Here is a 25,976-nt window from a genome sequence, read left to right on the forward strand (position 1 = left end):
TCCTAAATTTTACGTGTGCATAAGGGTTAGGGGGACAACACCACATGTTCCTCTATAGCAACAATGTTTATGTGAGAAAAACAAGAAATAATGATTAATTTCGGTACACGAGCAATACACGAACGCTTTTACGCGTAGCCTGAGCTTCCTTTATGCAAATTCTTCTAAGGGGACGTGATGCTCGCCTACCAAGAAGGTTTGCAGCCCGACTGCGCTGTGTACAGGGGCGTACATAGTTACCCGTTATCGCATTTCCTTTGTTTTCCTTTTTGTAATAAAACAGGCATGACTGATTCCGGTCTTGTTATGCTTCTCGCCTAAAAGGAGTGAAAGCAACCTCCGGGGTAATATTTATTAAAACGTCTGAAAGGTATCATGTAGACTCGAGTAACATGTTCTTTGTCCCCACTGCATGACCAGTGTTACTGCTTAGGGTTCATATTTGAATTAGTTAATTTGGTCATACTTAACGGCCTTACCATGCAAGTATCACCAATCTAAATGTGACGCATGGTCAGCCACATCGCATTCAAGGAGCATCCCATGCTAAAAAACGCTTTATTGCAAACATAATGCTTTTACACTTTCTAACACCTAGCAGATTTCTGTTTCTATCTGTAGTTTATTAAAGCACGCGTAGGCAATAAATAAACCGTTTAGAAACTGTCAGGGGACGGCGTTTAAATAAGACAGAAGTAAGGGTTGGCAGTCAAGAAAACCTCGGAAAGCAAAGGGATAATGTGGTAGGTCAATGAAACAGATGAAGAATTTTTTGAGTCAGAAAGAAAGTGGTGAAAAAATGCCCGCCGGGTGGGATCCGAACCCACGACCTCCAGAATACCCGTCTGGTGCGATGACCACTACGCTACCCGCGGGGCTATTTTCCCCTCTACTTTCTGGGGTATTTATGTTAAGGTACTCTTGTTTCCTGCACTTAGGGGTGGTAGCCAGCGCCACTCAGACTACTCGGGGTCAGGGGCCTTCTTTATAACCCCCGAGCCATGACTCGAGTGTCTACGACATGTCGACATTGGTCGCCCAGCGTTAAACCTTCTTAAGCTCCCTAATGGCACCAAGACTGCCAGAACAGAGGCCTTCGCTTTGCATGTAGCGAATCAGAATAGGAAATTAGGGGCTCGTTGAAATAAGAGAGAAGTAAGGGTTGGCAGTCAAGAAAACCTCGGAAAACAGAGGGGGGAATGTGGTAGGTCATTGAAACAGATAACGAATTTGGAAAGACAGAAAGAAACTTGAGGAAAAAATGCCCGCAGGGTGGGATCCGAACCCACGACCTCCAGAATACCGGTCTGGTGCGATGACGACTACGCTACCGGCGGGGCTATTTTCCCCTCCACTTTCTGGGGTATTTATGCTAACGTATTTTTGTTTCCTGCATGCACTTGGGGGTGGTAGCCAGCGCCACCCGGACTACACGGGGTGAAGGGGACCTTCTTTACAATCCCCGGGCCGTTACTCGAGTGTCTACGACATGTTGACATTGGTCGACCAGCGTTGAACCTTCTTAAGCTCCCTAATGGCACCAAGACTGCCAGAATAGAGGCCCTCGCTATGCATGTTGCATGTAGTGACGCGACGAGCGACGCGACTAGGATCCGCAGTCGCCGAACCCAAGTCGCTCGCCGAGGCAACCACATGACAGCGACGGCTCGAGCGACTGAGGATGGCGATTTCAATGTTGCCGCACTGCGCATAGTAACGCGCTTGGTACGCTGGTTGTTTGCAAACATTTTTTTTGTTCATTTGTCATAAAAAGCATGACTAAAAAGTATTACGCTTTTCTACTATTGAAAGTGGCCAAGCAACGCTACTATAGCAATGCATTCGTGAATAATAAAAATAATCCCAAATATCAATGGAAGCTCTTGAACGAATTTTTGAAGCCGTCCTTTGCTCCTAAGACCATACCTAAAATTCGATTTAACAACGAAACATACAGTCAGCCCGGCCAGATAGCCAACGCTTTTAGTGCCTACTTTTCATTATCTCACGTACATAAACAAGGAACGTATCAAATAGACTTGCCTCGTCCCACGCGTTCATTTTTTCTTTTTCCAGTAACGTCTGAAGAAGTATATCGAACAATCCGCCACTTAAAAAATACGAGTCCCGGATTAGACAATATCTGCGCACGTCATCTAAAAATAGTGGCGGACTTGATCTGCGTACCCATGAGCCATATAATTAACCTAATTTTCAAAACCGGCATTTTTCCCCCCCTGTTAAAACGCGCAAAGGTCATTCCGGTGTATAAAAAAGGTGATAAAACGGCAACTTCAAACTATCGACCTATTTCAATTCTTTCTTCCTTCAGCAAGATTATTGAGAAGTTGTTTGTTAAGCGTTTAACTAACTATTTAGATAAGTTTAGCCTAATAAAACAATGTCAATTTGGTTTTCGTTCGGGAAGTTCTACTAGTCTAGCCTTACTTTCTTTAACTGATCACATATAAATATTCAATTGACACTGGTTACCTAGTTGGCTCAGTATTTCTGGACTTCACCAAAGCTTTTGATACCATAAATCATAGCATCTTATTTACAAAGCTTGAAAGCTTTGGAGTAACTGGCCCTACCTTAACACTTCTAAAAAACTATCTTTTAAACAGGGAATACGTTGTGTGCACTAACGGTGTATTTTCAGAATCAAGAACTATCAATCAAGGCGTGCCTCAGGGGTCGATACTTGGACCACTGCTGTTCATACTGTACATCAGTGATCTTCCTAATTGCCTGAATTCATGCCATTGCGTTTTATATGCGGATGATACTACAATAACATCTTCTGACAAATACATCGATGGCCTTACATCTAAGTTAGACACTGATCTCGCGAACGTGGTTAATTGGTGCCGTAATAATTGCTTATATATTAATCCTGAAAAAACGAAGTATATGATCTTTAAAACTAGTCAAAGGCAAATACCCTCCGTTCCTGCTTTAACGCTTGATACCAATCTTATCGCTGCTTGTAACTCTGTGTCGTTTCTTGGCGTTTTACTGGACTCTAACCTAAAATTTAATTCTCATATCAACCATATCAAAAAAAACTGCATACGGTATTAGGGCCCTAATTAAAGCTCGTCCGTTTTTCTCACATGATGCGCTTTTATCACTTTACTTTTCTTTCATTCATAGTCATTTAAATTACGGGATCGTAGCAAGGGGCAACACCTATCATTGTCATACATCATCAGCACAACATATCCAAAATCAATCAATTCGCATTATCACCAGGAGCCATCCTCAGTCCAATTCCCAGGATTTATTGCGCCATTATAATGTGTTACCAATCAACAAGTAGTTTCAGTATAATTTAAGCATAATATTTTTTAAGTCTCTATGTTCCCAACTACATTTCAATTTTGTCGACCCAAAATTATTAGTAAACCAGAACACCACAAGATTTGCCTCAAATAAAAATTTTCTGCTACCACGTGTTTTAACTAATTACGGCAAAATGACTTCAACTTTCACAGCCATATCAATTTGGAATAGTCTACCAGCTGCTGTTAAATCCACTAAATGCGTGTCTTCATTTAAATCATCCTTGAAAAACCATCTGTTGTCTTATTAATTGTGTTTCTATCGCTTAATCTTTTTCGCATAGTCTTTCCCATTGTATAATTGATATGACGACCTTGTACACCTACCTCGTGCTTTTTCTGCGTCTATGGTTTCCTCAAAATGTTGTAGTTCTTTTTATGTTGCAAATGCCATACATTTCCAATTGAAATTTTTTCTACTATTTATTGTTGTTTTGGATCATAATTGCTTGTCGCTGTTTATTGTTTGCTGCCTGAAATTTAATCAGTGATTACCCCTGTTGATAACTTATCCAGGGTCCCGGTACAGTCTTCGACTTTGGGACCCTTGTCTGTAAAATTTTGTACTGTTGTAACACTTGCCTACTGCATTTTAATAAACTTCTTCTTCTTCTTCTTCTACCTTGCTTTTTGCACTTCATTGCATCAACTGGTTTGGGTTAGCGATAGCGCACGCTTTTACTTCTGCTCCTCGTCTCTCGGCTCCAACATGAACGCCGTGAAGAATTCGCTTGCTTGACGTCGTTTTTCCCACACGGGTCTCACCCAGTGTGTGCGGGAGCCTTCTTGCTTTTGCTTCAGCGTGTACACAAGCTTTGCCACGCAAAGCTTTCTTTGCCGCTGCACCCGCCGCGGTGGCTCAGTGGCTAAGGCGTTGCGCTGCTGAGCACGAGGTCGCGGGTTCGATTCCCGGCCGCGGCAGCCGCTTTTCTGATGGAGGCGAAAAGGAAAAAAGCCCGTGTGTACGAGATTTCGGCGCACGTTAAAGATCCCCAGGTGGTCAAAATTAATCCGGAGCCCTCCACTACGGCGCGCCTCATCGCCTGCGTTGCGTCGGCGCGTTAAACCCTACAATCAATCAAATCTTTGCCGCTGCACCGCAAACGCCATCTGCGTGGATTTTGCGCGCGCGCAAAATCTTCCCCCCGTTCTCTTCCGAAACCGGAGGTTGCGTGCTTACGTAGGGGCTCTCCTATTGGCTAGTCGCTGAGGCCACTTCCGGGAGGCGAGCGACTGTTTCTGGCGACCCAGAACCGAGCGATTCGATGAGCGACTTGGTCCGCGGCGAAAAGTAGTTCGTCGCTAGTCGCGTCGCTCCCCAAGTCGCTTGCAAAATCGCTCCATGTGGTTAGCGCATAAGGGTTGGCAGTCAAGAAAACCTCGGAAAGCAAAGGGGAGAATGTGGTAGGTCATTGAAACAGGTAGATAGATAGATAGATAGATAGATAGATAGATAGATAGATAGATAGATAGATAGACAGACAGATAGATAGATAGATAGATAGATGGATAGATAGATGGATAGATAGATGGATGGATGGATGGATGGATGTAACTTCATTAGGGAAAGGGCTGGCGCAGATGCCTGTAAGGATAGTAGGGCGGGAAAGGAGGGGGTAAAATTAAGTCCGGCTCAGAACGTCCGCCTCGCGTGCGAAGTTCCAGAGGGAACGCAGGACTAGGGCTGCGTGCGTGTGCTGTGGTGGTGAGATCCAGTACTCGTACGTCAGAACTCAAGTCCGGGACACTCCCACACGAGATGCTGCATAGTGGGGCGGACCCCCATGTCGCATGTTCGACAGGTGACGTCGGGATGGGAGGGCTCAACGTCTTCAGGTTGCTGGCGTCCACGACGAGGGATGCAGGCTCGCCATTTGGCAACAACGTCATCGTGAGCGCCGCTCCTGCTCGAGCCTTATGGATAAAAACCGCGGCAGCATGAGGCAGTCCGCTCGGCAATGGATGGGGGTCAAGAGGTACCGATGCGAGGAGAGCACTTGCCGTCCACGTCGCTTCAGGAAGTCGTGCTGTTTGTCGGGGTCCGGGAGTGAACGGACGGTAGTGAACCCGTGTTCCAGCGACGGCGAGCGGGAGTTGAGAAGCGCGCTCGCCAAAGCGTGAGCGGCCTCATTTCCGAAGCCGCCCGCGTGGCCGGGAACCCAGGTCGCATGTACGTCCACATTGTTTTTTACGGAAAGTTCACGGAAACTGCTCTTAATTTGATTAGTTAGGCAGCCGTGCCGTGGAATCCAGTGTAATTTTTTGATGGCCTGAATGGAATCTGTGTGAATGGTGAGGCGCTCCCCAGGGGAAAGGCGCCTTGAGACACTTGCTGCGATAAAAAGTCCAGGGCCATGTGAACAGCGCGCAACTCCAGTTCACAAGACGTGGGGCACTCCTGATCATTGTCGGGATCGGCATCGGCACGGGTAGCCTGATCGGATCGCTGGAAAGCGTGCGACGCTTTGGTATGCTTTCGTGTAGTAGGATTCAGCCGACAGACAGTTTCATCCTCCCATGGTGGAAACAATGGAGGAATGTTTGACAGGTCTGTATGGTGCACGGGTGAGTACAGCAATAGTAAACGTTGACCAGAAAGAGTCCGTGTGCGGCGCCTTGAGTGAATGCGCCTCCACTCTTCGATAGTCGCAGCTATTGCAGGAAGACGTGAGAAACGATGGAGCTCTTCTACTCGCGCGTGCAGGGGAAGGCCCGTAATACAGTGTAGCCCGGTTATAACGAAGTTGGCGGAAACCTGAAATTTCTTCGCTATAACCGCTTTTTCGCTATATCGGGACTATTATAAGACCATTATGATTGGGACGGGAAATCAAGATCACTTCGTTATAACCGCTATTGCGCTGTAAGTGGGTTCGTTATAAATGGGCTACACTGTAATATGCCTGGATGCTCGGTGAAACACCTCTAGTTGTTTGGTTTGAGCCTGAGTGAGGTCAAACCAAACTATGGAATTTTAGTATGGGGTACTACAACGGCTTCTAACTATGATCGACTAATCATTTTGCAGAAAAAAGTATTACGCACGTTCGAGAAATATCGGGGCGATAAACGCGAACTTCGAACGCAGCCTCTTTTCAATAAATATAATATGCTAAAGGCGGACCAAATATACTACTTTAAACCTTTGCAGTGGATCCAAAAATCTGGAATTTATAACAAACCACTGGGCGACGGCTCTAGGGCGTACAATATAAGACCTCCTAAGCACAGGCTGCCTGCAAAACGAACAAATTACGGTAGGCAGACGTTACACTTTCAGACCCTTAGCATGTTGAACAGGGGTGATACATGTATTGATTTTATTCGGTATTTTCAAATTTTCAAATGTGCATGCGGAAGGTTTATGATTGAAAATGGTGTCGTGTATTCACCGGCATAGAACTGTGAAAATTAATTTGCTTGAAATGTGCCTTGAGTATTTAAAAAAATCGGCGCATTGTGTGACTTGTTTTGCAAATTTTAAATGTATGCATCGGGTTGTTTTATTTTATTTTAAATGCTATGTAACGCATGCCTTTTGTTACGTACTTGGAATGCACTCTTTGTGTTTGTGCATGACATGGAATCGTTCCGAGTTTTTTTGTTTTTGTTGTTTTTGTTTTGTTTTTCTATGTATCGTTTGAGTTCTATTCAACATTATGTTAAACGTTTGAATGTTCCATTCTAAGCACTGTGTATCGCGTGTCTTTTGTTGCGTGCTTCAGGATACGTTTTCTGCATTATCTTCTACGCTGGACTGTAGGGGGGCAGAGGCTTTGTCAGGCATTCCTCCTATATCTCTGCCCCACTCACGGGTAGCACCAGTGGAAACAATTCAGAAAAAAAAAACACGACGCTCCGTAGCAGGCGCGGGAAGTTAGAAGTGCTGCTACTAACATGCGGGCGACCTTCGTACCCGCACCCCCACTGCACTGGGAAATCCTCTTAATGAGGTGAAGGATCTTCATCCATGTAGGCGCGAGCGCTTTAAGCCATGTATCGGCACCCCCATTCTCGTGAATCGGTACGCCAAAGATGCGAACCTGGCGAATAGGTGATCTGATGATTAGTTGATCCCCGAGCTTCAGACTCACTTTGTCTCTTTCTTCCTGTGACCCTCCTAGGAGAATGTACTGGGTGTTCTCAGTCGATGGGTGCATGCCATTTTGAAGAAGGTACGCGAATAAAGCGTCCAGGGCAGTTTGAATGGCCGTTACTGCTTGTTCTGTTGTGGCATGCTGCCCTGGGTTAGTCCAGATGGTGACGTCATCGGCGTGCATAGTAAGACGAATGCCCGTAGCGTGATCGTGAAGGCAATTTACAAGCCCTCTCATCACTAGGTGGAATAGGGTTGGTGAGAGGATTGCCCCTTGAGGCACTCCTACCCTATTTGTGTAGTGACGTGGTTGGCTACGCCCGCTACATATTTCGAATGTGCGGTCATGCAAGAACGCTTTCACCACGCTTACGATTCGTGTGCCAGGACGAGCTTCTTCTAATGCTTGAATGATTGCTTCGTGAGAGACTGTGTCAAACGCTTTGCGAAGGTCTACGGTGAGCAGGATGCTCGGTACGCCGGTTCGCCAGCCGCGGCGCTTGTTTGCCAGACGTCGCAGGAGGTAGAGGCTGTCGTGGGTGCAAAGGTTTGGTCGGAATCCCGTTTGCGCTGGTTGGAAATGAGCGCGTTGTTCCTCAAGGTGGTAATTGAGACGTGTAAGAACCATTCTCTCGAAAAGCTTGCAAAGGGTCCAAGTCAGTGAAATTGGCCGCATGTTGCTCAGCTGTGTTGGGGACTTGCCAGGCTTAGGAATAGGCATTACGACGGAGTGCTTCCATTCGGGCGGAAGGGTACCCGAGATCCAAGCGTGATTTAAGTTGTCAAGTAATTGGTGCTTGCCAGTGTGGTCTAAATTGCGAAGCATCTGCCAGGTGATGCGATCCTTTCCAGGCGCTCTGCGCTCATTCACGGAATGTAAGGGGTGCAGCAATTCCTGTAGCGTAAATGGGGACTCTACCCCGTAATCGCAGGCTGGGGTACGTTTTCGGTATAGGTGAGGTACCGGGGGTGTACGAGGCTGGGGAAAATGTAGATGCAGCCAAATCCTCAAATTCTGCACTGGTGATGCCTTCCTTAAGAAGTATACCTTGCACTGCGTTTCCATGTTTGCGCTTACCGTTGATGGCTTGAAACGTTCGCCAGAGTTTTCGAAGGCCGGTTCTTTCTCTGAAGGAGGCGCAGTGGTGGAGCCATCGTCCGCGAGCAAGTTGCTTTGCGTAACGTTGAGCTTCCACCATCTTGTCACGTACCTTGAGGAGGTCCACGTACCGCCTTCCACCGGCGAGGTAAGCATGGTGCAGCTGCTGCCTAGTATTCCACAGGTTCAGTAGATGTTAATCGGGCGTGGGAAGGTTCTCGTTGACAGAGATATCCGCTGCACGCAAAATTTCGACGTGGAATAGCATGTTCATTTCGTAACACTAAAAGTTAGCGCGAAATCCGTCCCAATTGACAGCCTTTGTGTGGCGCCTATGCTTTTTTGCGGCTGCAGTATTACGCTCCAACCAAATTGGGTAATGGTCGCTACCCATGATATCGAGCCCGCATCGCCACTCGCGCACAAGACCAGGTGTGCTCCACGTTAAGTCAGGGGATGTGTCCTGCTGGCCCGCGTGAAGCCCATGTCGAGTTGGGTAAGCGGTGTCGCTCGCCAATACAAGGCCAGCAGCCTCAGTTTCGTCGCTAAGGCGCTTCCCACGAACGGAGTCCCGAGCACATCCCCAGTCACGATGCTGGGCATTGAAATCCCCACACATGAGTGTGACGTCACACGGATATTACGCACGAAGATCCCGTAGCCACGGGAAACTTGCTCGCCTGCGCTCACTTGTGTCTGGACGTAGGTACACCGATATTGCTAGCAGTGTCTTGCGTGGTGTCAGTTTGCATCTTACTGCTACCACCTCTTGGTTATCTATACAAAAGGCAACTGTGTACAGTGGCGTGTGGGGTACATCACGACGAACACACACTGCGGCTTGTGCCTGAACCAATCTTTCCGAACTGTCGTGTCTCGCGGTATGCACGACAGCAGGTTAAAAGTAAACTGCACTGGCTGCAAAGTGGCGCTGGTTACCACCCCCAAGCGCAAGAAACAAAAATACCTTCGCATAAATACCCCAGAAAGTGGAGGGGAAAATAGCCCCGCTGGTAGCGTAGTGGTAATTGCAGCAGACCGGTATTCTCGAAGTCGTGGGTTCGAATACCATCCGGCGGGCATTTTTTCTCAACTTTATTTCTTTCTTTCTTTCCAAATTCTATATCTGTTTCTCTGACCTACCACATCCTCCCCATTGTTTTCCGAGTTTCCGAGGTTTTCTTGACTGCCAACTGTTATTTCTATATGTATATGTATATATATATATATATATATATATATATATATATATATATATATATATATATATATATATATATATATATATATATATATATATACTGCGAGAAGGGCTGACTTAGGTTGCCGTAACAAATAGTAAAAAAAGGGTATAGCTTCTAACAAAACTGTTTATTGGTCGACGTTTCGGTCGGATACCGACCTTTATCAAGTCTTGATAAAGGTCGGCGTCCGACCAACACGTCGACCAATAAACAGTTTTGTTCGAAGCTATACCCATTTCTTACTATATATATATATATATATATATATATATATATATATATATATTGTCGCGAATAGGAGATCCCTTGATGTTTTCTGGTTGTTTTTTTAGTTCTGTGCGGCCGCCGGGGCTCTTCCTCGCAAGTGTTTGTGTGAAGGCGCTTCGGACGCGGCTGGGCCCTGCCCCGTCTTTTCTAAGAAGCACATGCGAAGTTTGTCTCTGTGCGCTGGCCGACCGAGAGTGGAGAGCAACACCAGGAGAGCCGCTTGCTGCTGGTCGTCGTGCCCTCCCGCCGGGAGCCATTCGCCCGCCAACTATGTTTCGTTAAGTACTCTGAATCTTTTGACTGCCTTTTTCATCTATGTAATAAGTGTAATTGTGTCAAGTTTGTATGTGCTAAATGTCACCAATGTCATCAGTAGATTAAACAAGTTAACCTTAAATCTTCTTCGACGTCACGACTTTTTCCTTCCGATCTTCATGCTACAAAAGCGGCAGAATGTAACCAAAATACTTAGTTACAATATATATATATATATATATATATATATATATATATATATATATATATATATATATATATATATATATATATTATGCTCGTCTAGAATCGTATAAGGCGCATGCGGCCCAGCACTTACCCAACAAGTTTTTCTCTTCATCCTGAGCCGCAAAGTGCTTTAACACACGCGCCGCGACGGCGTGTTTTTTTTTTTTTTTGGCCGCTAGATATCTTCTCCGGCGAAACTGTGGCTTAGCTTGAAATAGTACCGCGCGAAAACTGGGAAAGCTTTTAATCTCCGGACTTATCCTTTCAAGTCCTTTCAGCGGAAATAATCGCACTGATTCTGTTCCGACAGTTATATCATTCGGTGCTTATCGCTTTACGAAATACCCGATTTCTAACCAGAATAAAAGGCCGTTGGAATGAAAGGAAAAAGGCCGCATAAAAAAGACACCGCGAGGAAGCTGGCGCTATAAACTAACGCGGCGGCTGGTTCGTGTCCATGAGAGACGGAGCCTCCTCGCTCGGTGCGGCGGGAGAGCCCTTCCTTCCCCAGGTTGCGCCACAGGAAGCAATAAAAGCGCACAGCCCGCGCAAGATACAAGGAAGGCCGCGTATAGCAGTGACAAAACGGGCCGGTAACGTCGGTGTCGCGGGTAGAAACAAGAGTTTTCCTTTTGGGGAAGGGCCGGGCGCGCGCTGCGGTGACAAAGGGCAAACGGGTTCGCTCAGGGAGTCGAAATGCCACGCCGCGGATGCAGGCGGCGGATAAGCCGACAGCAGCCGGCGGCCCGTTGCCATGGAGACGAGACTCTCCATCTTCCCGCGCCTTCCTCTCTTCTTCCCGCTCTACCCTCCGTCTTTCTTCGCGCCCTTCGGAGCTTTTTCCTTCAGTCTCAGCGCCCAGAGATAGGTAACAGCGTGGCGCTGCGTCAGCGGCGGCTGTAAAATGGAGCGACTGCGCCGCTGTGGCTGCGGTAAACAGAAAGATCAGCCCCAGGGGGCCCGCAATCGCAGATAGGTTTACCATACCAGTAAGAAAGCATCACGCGCAGCACAACGGCTTTGTCGTTCTGTGTCGAAGCTGGGCGTTGTCGAAGCGCCGCCTTCGCCGGCGCCCCGCTGTCTGCTTCGTGCAGGAAGTGAGGCGCCTGCGCAGATGGCGCAAAGGGCCCGGCAGGGCCCACCGCTTTGTCTTCAGGGACAATTAGCGCGGACCACAGTGAGATTGGAGGAACGCAGCTTCTTGTTCCCTCTATTATTCACGCCTCTTCGCGGGCGCGAGGTTTTTGGTTCTACGTTGACGCGAAAATAGTCTCTTTAGTAGAGTTAAGTGCTTCTGGCGACGAAAAACTTTTCGAATACGTTAAAAGTCTGGTAATGAACTCCTTCCTACCGTGTTCCTTCTTTTTCATCGACTTCCGGCACATTATCCCCTCCAAGCCTGCTCCAAGCACATCCTTTGCTGTGCGGACCAGCCTTCGCAGCGGACTCATATTACCGCTCGCGCTTCCGACGCGCACTCTACCTGCACAACGTGCCGCTTACAACTAAACACACGCACACCAGGTTTTACCGATGCTGGTATTCTAACAAGTTTTCCCGTGAAGACATAGCAACGTTTGCATGACGGGGAATTTCCCCTCGGAGGTTCAACTTCGGCTGACACTGATATCAGGTTATACACTCTTTTGCGGCGATACTGAGATCAGCCCCAAGAACAAAACCGTTCGTTCGGGCTATACAAAAACACACCGATCCTTCATTCCGGAAGTACGGGTTTACTCGGGTGCGTCATAATACTCTTCCTCTTCCTAGGCTACCTCGCACGAACATTCGAACACCGCTTTAGCCGTGTTGGCTTTGATGGCCCATTTTCCGGCCAGTTCCACTTCTAGTCGAATTCCCGCCTTGCCAGCATGCCCGAAAAGAAAAAAAACGATCAACTAGAAAAAATTAAGCAGTTCCGCACAACGTGAAAGCTGTCAAGTGCAGGGCAGTGATTCGCCGGAGGGTCTGTGAGGCCTCCTCTTGACTAGCTTCGAGATCAGCCAGGCATTCAGTCTAAAAATAGTCAGTAGAGGTCGCCTCAGCCTCTGGGAAAGCCTATATAAAGACACCGGTTTGAGTTTTTAGTAAAGTGGGGTAGTTAATACGTTAATTCATGATTTCTTTCCTTGTTTTATACTACTGCGTACTCATTTGCGGCCTAGCAACTGCAGCCTCTGGGGCCAGGGCGCAGCGCATTGATCGCCCCCAACACTTTGTTTATGGCTAACGCGTGCCTCTGTGGCGCGGTGGGATTGACGCGGGCTTTCTAATGCGAGAGACCCAGGTTGGATCCCGACCAGGGAAAGCGGTGATCTTTTCGAAGCCTGTGTTTGGGTGCCTAAAGCCGCACGGCTACGGCGGCCAGACACCGCGAGCTCGGACGAGCCTCGACCACGAGCCGGGCCCCGAAACGTCTCCGCACTCAATGCAGAGACACTTCGGGTACTTCGTAGTTGCGGCTGCATTGCTGCACTTGTGGCTGTTTTATTTTAAACCGTAGCGACACCTTACCCTTTTCACCCCAAGCCGCTCTCTCGCCCGTTTTTCTACTTGTTACACCGCCTCAACTCACGGCTACTGACTCTACTGGGAAAATTAAGGGCTTACGCTTATGCTAAGTTGTCCAGGAACATGTTTAAGTAGGCGAGGCTGGAATTAAATTTATTTCGTTTTTTTTTCTCTGGCAAGCAGCACTCAACATTCATTTGGCACAAATACTCCTTGTAAAAAATAAACTGCGAGGACAAATAAAAAGAAAGTCATGTCACAAAGGTGAGCTTTGTCCTGTCAATACAATATTGTTGCGTCTTAGTAGACGGAGGTGTAGACAGCAGGATGGCGACGTACCCGTTCATTAGGTGTAGCACTACAGCGAAGAGTACAGGTAGCAAGTGTATTCTGACAGCGAGTCTAAGTGAAGATGGCTGACTCAGTCTGGCACGCGAGCGCAGGGCCTACACATTTACGCCGCCGTCTCTTCGAACAACTGGCTGGCCAAGAAGCACGGCACGTATCTTTCACTGCGGATTGTGCACTTCACGGTGATCACACACACCGCACGCAGGGGATCGCGGCTTGACCGATATCCACGTGACAATATTTTTTTACCTACCCGGTTGTGTTCAAGTTGCCATCAAGGAGAAACGTGCGCGACCGGTTCCAACGTCTACCCTTACGCTCTATACTAGTTGGTACCTAATGCTTCTTTCTAAATTCTTACAGTGACATCAGCTCTAGAGGAAGAACAGCTTTGAGTGCCCAGCCGCTCGTTATGTTGTGTGCTCAAAATTTTGCTTTCCTTTTCGATGTATGCTGAGGCTCTGTTATTACACAGTTGTCAGCGCACTGCCACGCCAGGCGTCTTCACCGCAATACCGCCATGCATTCCGCGCGGCGCTCGTGCGCGCTTCGGGCTTCACTTAAGACAGGAACGAAATGGCCTCGCGGCACAGGTGGCGCCGCGCTGAGAGAAAATGCCGGCTAAAATAGAGCGGCCCTTTCTAGCACGCGCAGGCAGACATTCGTTAGCCTCTTGCTGGCCGACGCAAGCTCCTCATCTCACCCCTTGGGCTACCTCTCATCTCGAGCGCTACTTAAACACGCTACACAGACGCACACTCTCTCTTTCTTTCTGCCTTTTTCTCAACTTCTATATCTCTCACACACAAACGTGAGATGCGGTGCTCCCGAGCGGGTGGAGAGTTCGTCCACGCGCGCAAAATGAAGCGACACCTGTTCTAAACGAGCTCTGGTGGAGCGAAGGAAAAAATGATGCCGCGTGCTCTCCCCCTCCCTCTCTCCTTTTTTGCTCTTGTTTCGGTGGAGCGGGAGATGATTCCGCAAAAGGATCTTGTTTGTTTATTGCTTGGCGTGCTTTACCACGCACATTTGATGTTTATGCTCATGTGGCGCGTGTATTATGCATAGCGAAGCAGCACCACGCGGCGTCCTCGCGCGACGTGTGAGTGCGTATGTATAAACGAGCGGAAAGGCGGCGGTGGGGGCGGTGTGCTGCAGTCGCCGTGTGACGAATGCGTGAATGCTAATGGCCTCTGCGCGGCCACACTTCCCTCCGGCCTGAAATGGGATCCGTTTCCAGTTCTCGCTAGATGTGTGTCTGTGCGTATTTCAGGAAATGTTACTGCCGAGTGCCCCCCACCCTTTTTCTTTCCACGTGTTTTTTATTCAGTCTGGATGCTATAACGAGCGAATGACGCGATGGCCGCCCACAGGGCAGAAGATGTTTAGTGCAACTTGTTTTTTCTTGTTTTATTAGTTTCTGCTATATTCATATCCGCTTATTTGTTCTTTCTCTTAGTTTTGAGATTTGGCATTTTTCTTTCGTCATTCAATATGCTGAAAAAACCCTTCCAGGGCCCGTGGACACTTCTTAAAAGCGCACCATAATATATGTCTCTTTTATGTGGTTGGTAGGGACTGAAATCTCGAAATGCGTATGTCTCGTGGGAGCGAGAAAAAAAAGGAAGATTGTTAAGGGAGAAGACAGCAATTTGTCTTCATTACTGTAAGAAAGCGCTTACAACACACCACAAAAACATTTATATGCGTAGCTACTTGACTGACCTGCACTGAAGAAGGAATTTTCTACGCAGCAATATTTTGCATCGTCATGGCCTCATATTATGTATGGGGTATTCAACGCACGGAAGATAACCTTGGCTATAAGGCGCGCCGCAGAGAAGGGTTCCAGAATATTTTAGCCTACCCGGGGAGTATGGCTTACCGAATAACGTTTTTTGTTACAGTCGCCTCACATTGATACAGGGTAAACTTTGTTGTGGATATCTAATGTACTTTCCAACGTATTTATTTATATTTCGCACATACCTTTGGTTGAAGTAAGACAAAAATTTGAATTCGAGACGGGCGTAAACAAATAAGTAGGAAATTTGCTTACGTACACAAAACCACGAGGCTAAACTTACAGTTACTAACAAATAAAGACAGCAAGCGGTATAATTTGAAGGTAAACAACGCAACGCAAAAGAAACTGCAATACGGACATCACGTAGAAAAGCTATGCAATAATTTGCTTCCTTTTTCCATAGCAGACGGTAGAGACCCGCTCCCGAGTTTCAGCATTCACCATGCGAGCTGAAAGCTTATTCTAGTGAGCTGATGTGAGCAGCTAAATATAAAATAAAAACAAAACAAGAAAGGGCACACTACATCGGCATACAAGCGGCGCCGCACTCCAGTGTTGTGATCTGCCATAATTGCATGATATCCACTCTCCTCTTTCTCTGACTTAGAGGAATAAACTAAAATATCAAGTTTACGACGCAACAGCGCCCCAGCGACTTGCAGTGAACTTGCTAGACGGGTCGTTCTGGAATTCTCGTTTGTCTGCATGCACCCCTGATGCTGGCCTAGCAAAAAATACAGCAGATAACAAAGATAAGAAACCCCGTTTCACGCGATTTCCCATATTTGAATGATGGAATAATTGCTTCCAAACCCATTTTAGTGCGTAATGAAATATGCAAACCTAGAAAAGGGCTTTCTAGCACAGGAAAAGTTTTGTCTCTGCAGTCGTAAACGTGAACTGGGATGTTTCAGATATAGTTTTAAGCGTTTGGTTTGATTGTTATTTCTTAATTATTATGTAGAGACGTCCGTCCCGTTACTGCCCCGCCACTCTGGCCATTTCTTCCCACATTTCTGAATGTTAACGGGTTCAGCCCTGCACACCGCCGATTGAGGTATGATAGGAACCATTTCTAATGTTGTTAAGTGGAGTATTTATAGCCATCTGTACATGCTCCTGACGCGAGGAAATTAGAATGTTTGGACTAGTGCACAGAAAAGATAACTGCAGACGCTTTCAGTGAACGCTACAACTTATACTTGTAGCATTCTAGGGAAGATGAAACATATCTATAGGTGTCATTCTTCTCGGTCAATTTATTTTCCCACGCATTTAAAATCGGCAAATTCAGAGCTACTGGCACCACTATAAGCCCAAATCTGGCCTCTTCAGTATAGCTTATGTAGTGGTACCAAAGAGAGAAGAACATAAGGTTTTAAGGTAATTTACAAGTGCTTCAACATCAATAATCTTACGAGAGTGCGCAAGGACAACTTTGTCTATGATCATGATTACGCAAGGTCGAAAGGACAAAAAGGGAGACTGCGAACAAAAGCAGAAGCCGCAGCAGTGTACTTCTATGGACTTTTAATGAAAGTCCCGCAGCAAACCGTTCTCGGGGGTGAGCATCAGCCAACTCCCGAAATGTCAGCCTGAAGCTGAAGCTGTAAACTTGGCCAAACTTACGTGAGGCTTTAAATCCGTAATGGTGAAAAGCCTCTATGAAGGCAAAGAAAAAAAAAAACTTTTGCGCATTTATCCTTTAGGAAACCCCTAACTAGAATCTCGCTGTTTTTCTTTTCTTGATACGGCAGCGCCATCATCCAGTTTGCGTCTTATCTACTAGCTTTTTTTCCGACAACTACACCCTCGGTGGATGTCAGTTACGTAAACAGCGGGAAGCACGCCCGGAGCACTACATGCTGGCACTGTGTAGCTCGTATAAACTAGGGCCTCCCTCAGCGATCACGCTTCGCACTTTTCTCTCCCGGATACTCCACTCTCTACAGTACGCGCTACGTTCCCGGTCTTTACGTTCATCCGGGAGCGTGCTTCCCTGCAGGCAGCTGCGAAAGAGGTCCTCAAGGAGCGCGCCACTCAAACGCCCACGCCAGCAGACAGCTCCGACAACAACCGCAACAACCGACATCGCCGTCTCTACTACAGCAGCTGGGCCAGCAAGAAGGGGAGGGACAACGAGGAAGGGTCTGCGAGAAGTGGAACAACTGTGATGGCGCCAGACTAGCGACTCAAAAGACGGGGAGAAGAGAGAAGAGAAATAATACGAGACTCCCGACGGAGACGGAGAGCGAAAGCGAGAGAGAGAGAGAGAGGGAAGGCAAAGGGCAGACGTTCTGGACAAAGCCCGTCGCGGCGCGCGCGGGATACCTCAAAACGTGATGGGGGTGTGCGGCAGCACCACTCCGTGCTTTCTTGGTCGGCGTGGCAGCGAAAAGCTAGAAAAGAGCAAACTCTCCGTCAGGCATTCCGGCCACTTCGTTCGCTGTGCCAGGGTGGGAGAAGGGCGAGAGCGGAGCGGGAGGGACCGAGGGCAGCAGCGGGTGTGGGCCGAAGGAGAGGAGCGGGGGTGCTTGCGAAGCCAGCGGTTGCGGGCCAAACTAAGAATTGGCGTGGCGGCGGCCGAAAGCCGGCTTGGGTGGCCGACGCGGCCTTTCTCGTCCCGAGTCGACTGCGCAGCCAAGCGCGAACCGAGGCACTACGCCTCGAAGAGAGAAAAGAAACAACTCTTCCGCGTATTGATTCCACTTCTTCGATTCCCCTCCAGCAAGTAAAAAGGCTCGACAGGTCGGAACAGAGCTACCAAAACAGGAGCCAGAGGGAAAGGGAGAAAGAGAGGAGAAAAGAGAAATAAGGCAAGCGAAGCCCGGCAGCGACTAACCACATACGCACGTACAAAGATTCGCCGGTCCAGAAAGAGGTGCCACTATCATGCGGGCGCAGCCATACCCGGCGTGAGTCCCTCCGGGACGCGCTAGGCCAGTGGACTGCAGATAAGTCGGCCTTCTTCGCCACAGGAGCTTCTTGCCTAACCCTCCCCCGCCTTTCTTTTGCGGCTTTTCCCGTCACGGGGTCTCCTTTTTTTACCTCGCCCCTCAATGTACCGTTACTCGTAGCTTTGTGTTCGTTTGCTCCCGTCCTCCCGTTCATACGTTGCCGTTCCCCCCCGCTTCCTGGCTTGCGCGATTCCTGTCGCCGTCTCGGATCGTCCTTTCTTCACCGCCAGCGAGCTTGGTTCGCCGGGGCACGTGGCGCCTTCTTTAGCTCCCAGGCCGGAGAGGACTCCGTGACCGCCTTCTCAGTGTGCCCCCTTTTCTCTCCCGCAACCACCTCATTTCCACTCCCCTGTCGCCGTTTCCACGCGCCTCCGCACAACTCGCCGATTTCCGCGTCCCCCGCAGCATCCCCGGACAGGCGCGCACATCTGCCGGCCTATTTAGCGCGCGCATAGCCCTCGGCAACGGTAAATATCCCCGAGAAGGAAGTGGTCTGGCAGCCTGCGAGAAAGACACAGGCGGAGGCAATTGAGGTACAAGGGCCTCCCGGTGACTGCGTGCTTCGGAACGGGTTGCGAAGGAGAACGGCTCGCTATTATCGTCCGCGAGGAATCGCTGGATGCCGCCTGCGCCGCGCCACCGACTCTGCTTTGCTCGCGCGGAGCCGCCGCTGTTGCCGTGGTGAAAGCAGTACGGGAACGCGGTGTACAGCCTGCCAGGAGGATAATGTGAGAGCGAAGGAGGCGATCGACGGTCAGAAAAGGATGCGAGATACCGAGAGCAGCGGTGCTTATTTGGCTCGGCGTTGAGGGCAAAAAGAAAAATAAAGGAATCCAGGCCGGACTCTTGAGGAGCGCCGCAGTGCTAAAAAATATAGCATTGGTATCCCATCGGGAGTGTTCCTAACTGTGATCAAAAGCGGCGGTGGGAGGCGCGGAATGGAACGCAGCGGAGGCGGAAGAGAGTGGATGAGAGCAAAAGAGGAGTTCGTCCATCTGGGCAAATATTCCTTTCGCACTCTCGGGACAGCACAGCAGTTTGAGATAGGTGGCGAGGCAGTGGAAGTGGTAAGCGAATATATCTACTTAGGCCAAGTTGTGACCCCAGATCCCAACCACGAGGCAGAGATACTTAGAAGGATCAGAATGGGGTGGGGTGCATGTGGCAGACATTCTCAGATAATGAATGGCAGCCTACTATTGTCCCTGAAGAAGAAAGTGTATGACAGCTGCATCTTACCGGTACTCACCTACGGGGCAGAAACTTGGGGGCACACAAGGAGGGTTCAACTTAAATTGAGAACGACTCAGCGGGCAATGGAACGGAAGATGATAGGTGTAACGTTAAGGGACAAGAAGAGAGCCGAGTGGGTAAGGGAACAAACGCGGGTTAAGGACATTTTAGTAGAAATTAAGAATAAGAAATGGACGTGGGCAGGTCATGTAATGCGAAGGCAAGATAACCGTTGGTCATTAAGGGTAACAGAGTGGATCCCTAGAAAAGGCAAGCGTTGCAGGGGGCGGCAGAAAGTTAGGGGGAAGATGAGATCAAGAAGTTTGCGGGGATAAATTGGTCGCAGTTAGCACAGGATCGGGGTAATTTGAGAATAATGGGAGAGGCCCTGCAGTGAGTGTAGATAGGCTGGTGATGATGATGATGATGATGATTATGATGATGATGATGACCCTCTGGGCTGCCACTTATCAAAATATGTACTAACGGATGGCCTCTATTAACTGACGGAACTGGTTCTACACGCGCTGCGGCCTTAAATATATGGACTACCGGACAGGTGGTCGTATCTCGCCATCTTCAATCCTACTTAGCGGTCAGCTCGTCGCGAGAGAAAAGTGGTTCGGTATCTTCTCATTTCCACGGCCTAACGAATATGCTTTCCGATATCGTTTCTACGGAGATGGTAAGGACAAAAAATATCGGTAATACCAAGAAAAGTACAAGTTACAAAACGGCTACGTTATTTATAGCCGGTATTCAATGGCGTGGAATACATGCAGGCAGCCGTGCGAGTGGGCCGCCATATCTGTGGCCAAGCGTCTGTTGCCAAGGCGACGTTGTGCGCACGGCCCTCAGACCAGGCACCCCTCTTCTCCTCCGTTCCTTCATGGCGGCCAGGCCGGCCGCTGGCCGCGACGTGACCTTGTGTTTCCACGCAAGGTGTGTGCGAGTGATTCGTAAGTCAATTTTACCGCGATAGCATTGGTTACGCTAATAGTCATGATTCCCTTCATGAGTGTGACAACCTTATTTCAACCCCAGCCTCCGCATGCACACATACGAGCGAGTGCGAGTCGGTCCTGGCACAAAGGTTGCAACGTGAGCGCAGTGGTCCGTTTGACAGCAGGAACTGCATCATTTCCAAACTGTTGCCCACTGAACGCAAAGTAATACCTCTACGCCATGTGCTGTTGAGTGCAGCGCAGTACGATCTACCTATCGCCAGACGCGTATGAAGTAGCCGCTGCAGATCAGCTGATAGCCAGCGGCCGCGCTCTAACGTCAGACGTGAGTTGTTTTGCTGAGTGTGAAACATTTAGCGCACGAGAAGGCCAGCGCTAAATCGGTGTACGCGTGAACCATTTCTACAAAGAAATTATTCGGTTTTAAGTATAAGCGACCCCAAACCATCCACCGCCGGCGGCGGCGGCGTCGGCGTCCGCAGTGCTCCTCTATATTTAAAAAAGAAACAGCATCCGGCGCCAGGTTTCGATCCGAGGACTTTGCGGCCGCAGCGCGACGCTCTACCGACCAAGCCACGGACGCGACGGTGATATCAGTGTTAGTGACGCGCCTTATATCTTTAACGCATTCAAACTACGTCGTCAGCGGCGTGCGTTGGCGACTCAGCGGCGTTATAGCGGCTTGATAACTGCGTGGTGTACACGTGATACTACAAACCCGATGGAAGAGATGGAAGAGAAGGCGGCGAGGCGGTGGGCTGCGGGGGCCGAGCGCAAGCGCCGCAAGCGGGCCGACAACCGTGCATTCGCACTTTCACATTCTCCCCCTCGGGGAAATGCGGGGGAAATTTTTTGTACTCAACCATGTATTAGAGGGTTCTTACAGGATATAAAGCCGTGGATTCGGTGCGGGTGCACTTGCGTCGACATCCGCGGCGGCAGCCAACTGCAGGGTCGGACTTAATGCTGCTTATGCGCGCCCTTCGCAGCCGCGGTTTCATCCTCCGTGGATTCGAAGTGCTCGGGGGAAGGTAGAGCGCCGCCACTTAATGTGAGTGCGATTAATATTGTATCAGTTGACGCCACTACCGATAATCAGGCTGAAACGCCGCAGACGATGTACGCTGGTGTTCTTTTCTTCTTCGAGAGGCGGGCGCAAAGCGCATGCGCAGGCACGGTGGCCACGTGTGGCCAGGCGGAGAAATCGCAGGTAAACTTTTCATTGAATACCACCTATAGAATGGCGAAGCCTCGGGAAAACAAACCTGGAGCGCATATAACTGTGCAGGAGAAGAAAAATAAACGAGACAGAACTTCTGGGCATCTGGTTCGCGCGTATAAAAACGAGCGTTTCTAGAAGTATAAAAAAAATAAAGAAATCCTCTAAACATCAGCGGAATCCCCCGGTATGAACCAGCTGTCCCCGCTTTATTCAGCCCCGGGTGCCGAGTAATTCCTGCGTATTGATTCGCAAAGCTGTTACCAGCTGATGCTCCGCGCCCGCACTGAACAATAGGCGTAGTGAAAAAATAAAACAAATAAAAGAACCGCACAGAAATCAAAACGTGAATTTCAGGAGCAGCGACGATAACGAAGTGCAAGCGGAGCACTCACTACAGACAGCGAAGCAATTAGGGGCAGCCGGTGCGCCAATCCGGGCATCGTTAGTCCTCATTTCCCGCACACAATATCGGAAGCTACCGGCCTAAATAGAAAAAAAGTGAGTTCCCTGCAGGCAGGCGCTTCCGGCAGGCGAAATAGAAAAGGGGAGAGGGCCGTGTCGCTGTTGATCTGCCCTGCGCGATGCAAAGCTGCTCATCAACAATGACGCGTCACGCCACGGTGGCGGGTTTGTGCACTCAGTTTTCATGTTGGTTTGGTGGGTTAGGAGCTTCCACGCTGCCTTGTCTGTTGTGTTTGTCCTGGCCACCAGCCTCCATATTCCGTAACGCTATTTATATTTTTGATTTCTGAACAGTGCTGATGTTTGCGAGACGTTCTTCACCTGCTACTAGTTCCTCTCTCAGGGGAGCGCAACCCGCGTCTTTGCCGCTTGCTTTACGCCGGCGCTGCTCTATTTTTTCGTCATTAGAGTTTGTGGAAATGCTGTATACTGACATATAATATGAGTGAGGACATTGAAGCGACGTGACGCATATAAGTATAGATCCGCGTAAATCCGAACGACTACAATCTGGTCGCGTTCAAGGACGTGAACTAACCAACAAAAAGCAAAAAACAGGTCACCTGAGCACTCTTTTTAATCTAGTAAAGGCGAAAGAGTTGCAGCCCAACTCACTAACCTGTCCTTTAATTATCATTATCATCTGTTTACCTTAGTGCCCTCTGTTTTTATACATATGCAGACACCCTTACCCTACGCATTCCCCACTTTCAGGGAAGGCCGTCTTTTTGCTTCGCGATTGCCATGCTTAGCGGCACGCTGCCGACTCTGATTACGTGAGCACTCTTTAAAAATGTTGCTTGTTTTCTACAAATAAAAAACCGTTTTTCCACGCGCATGCAATTCCGGGGCTCACGATAGGATGTACGGTACAGCCTCGGCGACCAAATCTCGCTTTCGAGCTCCAGCAAAGGAAAACGGTTGACGCTGCCCTTCTCGATGCCGCGTGGTAGGGCAGCAGCTCAACAGATGCCACCAAGGAAAAACACGCTGGTCTTACTTAAGAATAAAAAGACAAATCCATCTCCTCCTATACGAGCAACGTAGAGGGTTCCGGAAGCCGCATATGTAACAAAAAACAAGCTAACTGTCGACGAATTCCAAATGTTTGCACAAAGTTCCCGCGAGATTTATGCCCGCTCGTTTTATCCATCACTTGGGCTTCCGCATCTAAAACAATCTAACTTCTAAACAGCCAGCTGGCAAGAGAAAGGGCTCGGAAAGGAGCCAGAGCAACCAGTGCAGACTGAAGCTAGAAAAAGAAATTTAAAGCTTTGGGCAACCGGACTGCTTTTATCGTGGTGTTTTGGTCCTAGTGCTGTGTGTGTGGCTGTGATTGGTCGTGTGTGTTCGCCACTGCTGTGAAAAAGCAAGTTAAAACTGTTCGCTGTGCCACAGCACCCAACTGAGAAAGCAGGGTTACAAAAAATGGGGCTCACGCGAATCATGCCAGGGGTAGTAAGCAAAGGGTAAATTGTTGGTCTTTTGAGGAGGAGGGACCTTGCATTGCCGAATAAAAAAAATTAAAAAAAAACAGAAAAAACCCGCAGAAAAAAGACGCCGTTCGAGGCGGTAGCTTCACGCAAGGTTGGCAAAACGGCCGTTCACATTTGTCAGAGCAGAGGAAGAATTCAGAGGAACAGTTTCCTTCCGGTTCACCTCACTGCGAGGGAGGAGGAGGAAAAAAAGAATCGCGACTGCTCTTGGATTGGCTAAGTTTGCGTCTGGCAGCTAGCCAAGAAGCCACGCTCTGTCCGAGGGGGGAGAAGGGAGAGAAGGGGAAGCCGGGAAAAGAACGTCGGCTGGCTTTACTTCGAACTGCGGCGCCAAGGTCCTTTTCTCCGCGGAGGCCATCGAGCGGTGTGCACGGATGCTGCTCCGTGCGGTGACGTTTTTCCGATCGGCAGCCATGTCCGCCACGGAACTGACCTTTTCCTTCCTCTCCGCTTTTTCTTCGCCTTGTTCGCGCTTTCCCGGGTGCTCTTGTTGCCAATCAGGTCTGCCGAGGCTTCAGATCCAGTTAAAAGCCCGCGTATATGTTTTCGTTAGTGCAGACCGCCTCGACGGGAAAGGGTGGACGTCGGAGGAGAAGCGAGGCTTTGGTTCGCGCCGAGAAAAGCAACAACTGAAAGTACGGAATGAGGGAAAGAAGACGATGAAGCGAATGCGCCGAGAATGCCGACAGAAATAAATAACTAATACGTAGACCGCCACAAAAGTGAAGAACAGTCGCGGTGGAATGTGCCAAAGCAAATAATAAATCACTGAGGTGCATAAAAAGCAGGAATTCAATTCCAACTTCCGCGCGAAAAAAACTGCGATAACAAATACGGGTTACGTGGCAAAAAATGTTCGAGAGAGGAAACACCCCAGGAGATACCAAATGATACGGTAATGCAGCTAATGAAGGTTTCAACCTCTGTACATGGTCCAAAGATGTTTGCGCGACGAACATTATCTATCTGTGCTCGAAAAATGGTTATAAACCTCGCGTCGCAACCAGTGTGTTGTTGGGAAGAAATGAGGCACTGCGGAGCTAAATGTTGCTAGAGGTGAAGTTAAAAAAATAACAGCCGCAAGTTCCTAGGCTGGATAAAAAAGTGAATTTATCTAACGCTCGCACAAGCCATACTTGATACGTGTGCAGGTGGCGTAAGACAGATGTTGACATCGTTGGTTGCGTACTATTTAGTCAAGAAAAGAAACATTATCGTGCGCTAAGACTATTTGTTTAAATGTTGGTAGATCATATTAGATGCTGACACGTGGATACTGTGCAGAGGCTGTGCCGGATACTGTGCCGGATAAGCTGAGACTGGGACATTTTAGATGCGGAGCATCTCTTGCTCGGGGTGATGTCACTTGTCCATGCCCCGTCCGCAGCGCCTCTGCTGATGATTGTGGCAGGATGCCCCTAGGGATTGGCCAACCAAAAAATCCATCACGAGATCGCTTGGCGTTCATCCACCGTCGTCATGTTCCCGTAGGGGAACCGCTGAAGAAGAGGAAGGAGAAGAAGACAAAGGTGCGAAGAGGAGGGCGTGTACGTTGCTCTCAGCCGGTGCACCAACGTCAACAACCTTTACCTCACCAACGCTTAGATGCGAAGCATCTCTTGCTCAGGGGCGTGTCACTTGTCCGTGCCCCGTCCGCAGCGCCTCTGATGATGATTGTGGTACGATGCCCCTAGGGATTGGCCAACCAAAGAATCTATCACGAGATAGCTTTGCGTTCAACCACCGTTGTCATCTTCCCGCAGGGGAACCGCTGAAGAAGAAGAAAGAGAAGACAAACCTGCGAAGAGGATGGTGTGTACGTTGCTAATCCATCACGACATAGCTTCGCGTTCAACCACCGCCGTCATCTTCCCGTAGGGGAACCGCTGAAGAAGAAGGAGAAGAAGACAAAGCTACGAAGAGGAGGGCGTGTACGCTGCTCTCAGCCGGTGCACCAACGTCAACAACCTTTACCTCGCCAACGCTGACGGAGACTACCGATTCTACCACAAAGACGGCAACATCGACAAGAATATGATGGGTGAGTTTCGGCGCCTCGAGAACCACCGCCTACTCACCGTCACACAACACTACTTACGTGCCTTTGCCACCGGTGTGGACCCGGACGCGGAATTCCCTCTGGCGGTACTAAACACCAGATTACTCAACATAACGGCAACACAATGGAACCACCGGAACCGGCATGATGCTCCGCATCCTCATCAGGGTTCCCCACGGGAATATGGTGTAAGTTTTTACAGTGTACGCTACTATGGTTGGTGATATCAAATCAAATCAAATCGAAAGTTTATTTCAACATCAACATCAGGCGATACAGATGCTCAGAATCACAGATCCACAGAATCACAGATACTACTTTGAGGACATGTGGTATACAGGTTTTGGTTTCTGTAT

At 48.8% G+C, this 25,976-nt stretch overlaps 1 protein-coding gene across 5 annotated transcripts in view; it reads right to left on the reverse strand.

The window, feature by feature from the left end:
• Positions 1-25,976, reverse strand: part of Rdl (Resistant to dieldrin) — a 354,036-nt gene that overhangs the window by 167,089 nt on the left and 160,971 nt on the right. The gene's annotated exons all lie outside the window — the stretch shown is intronic.

The sequence above is a fragment of the Haemaphysalis longicornis genome, unplaced genomic scaffold, assembly GCF_048455015.1.
Source record: "Haemaphysalis longicornis isolate Haplotype H1 unplaced genomic scaffold, Haemaphysalis longicornis Haplotype H1 scaffold_3, whole genome shotgun sequence".
In the NCBI taxonomy this organism is placed as follows: domain Eukaryota; kingdom Metazoa; phylum Arthropoda; class Arachnida; order Ixodida; family Ixodidae; genus Haemaphysalis; species Haemaphysalis longicornis.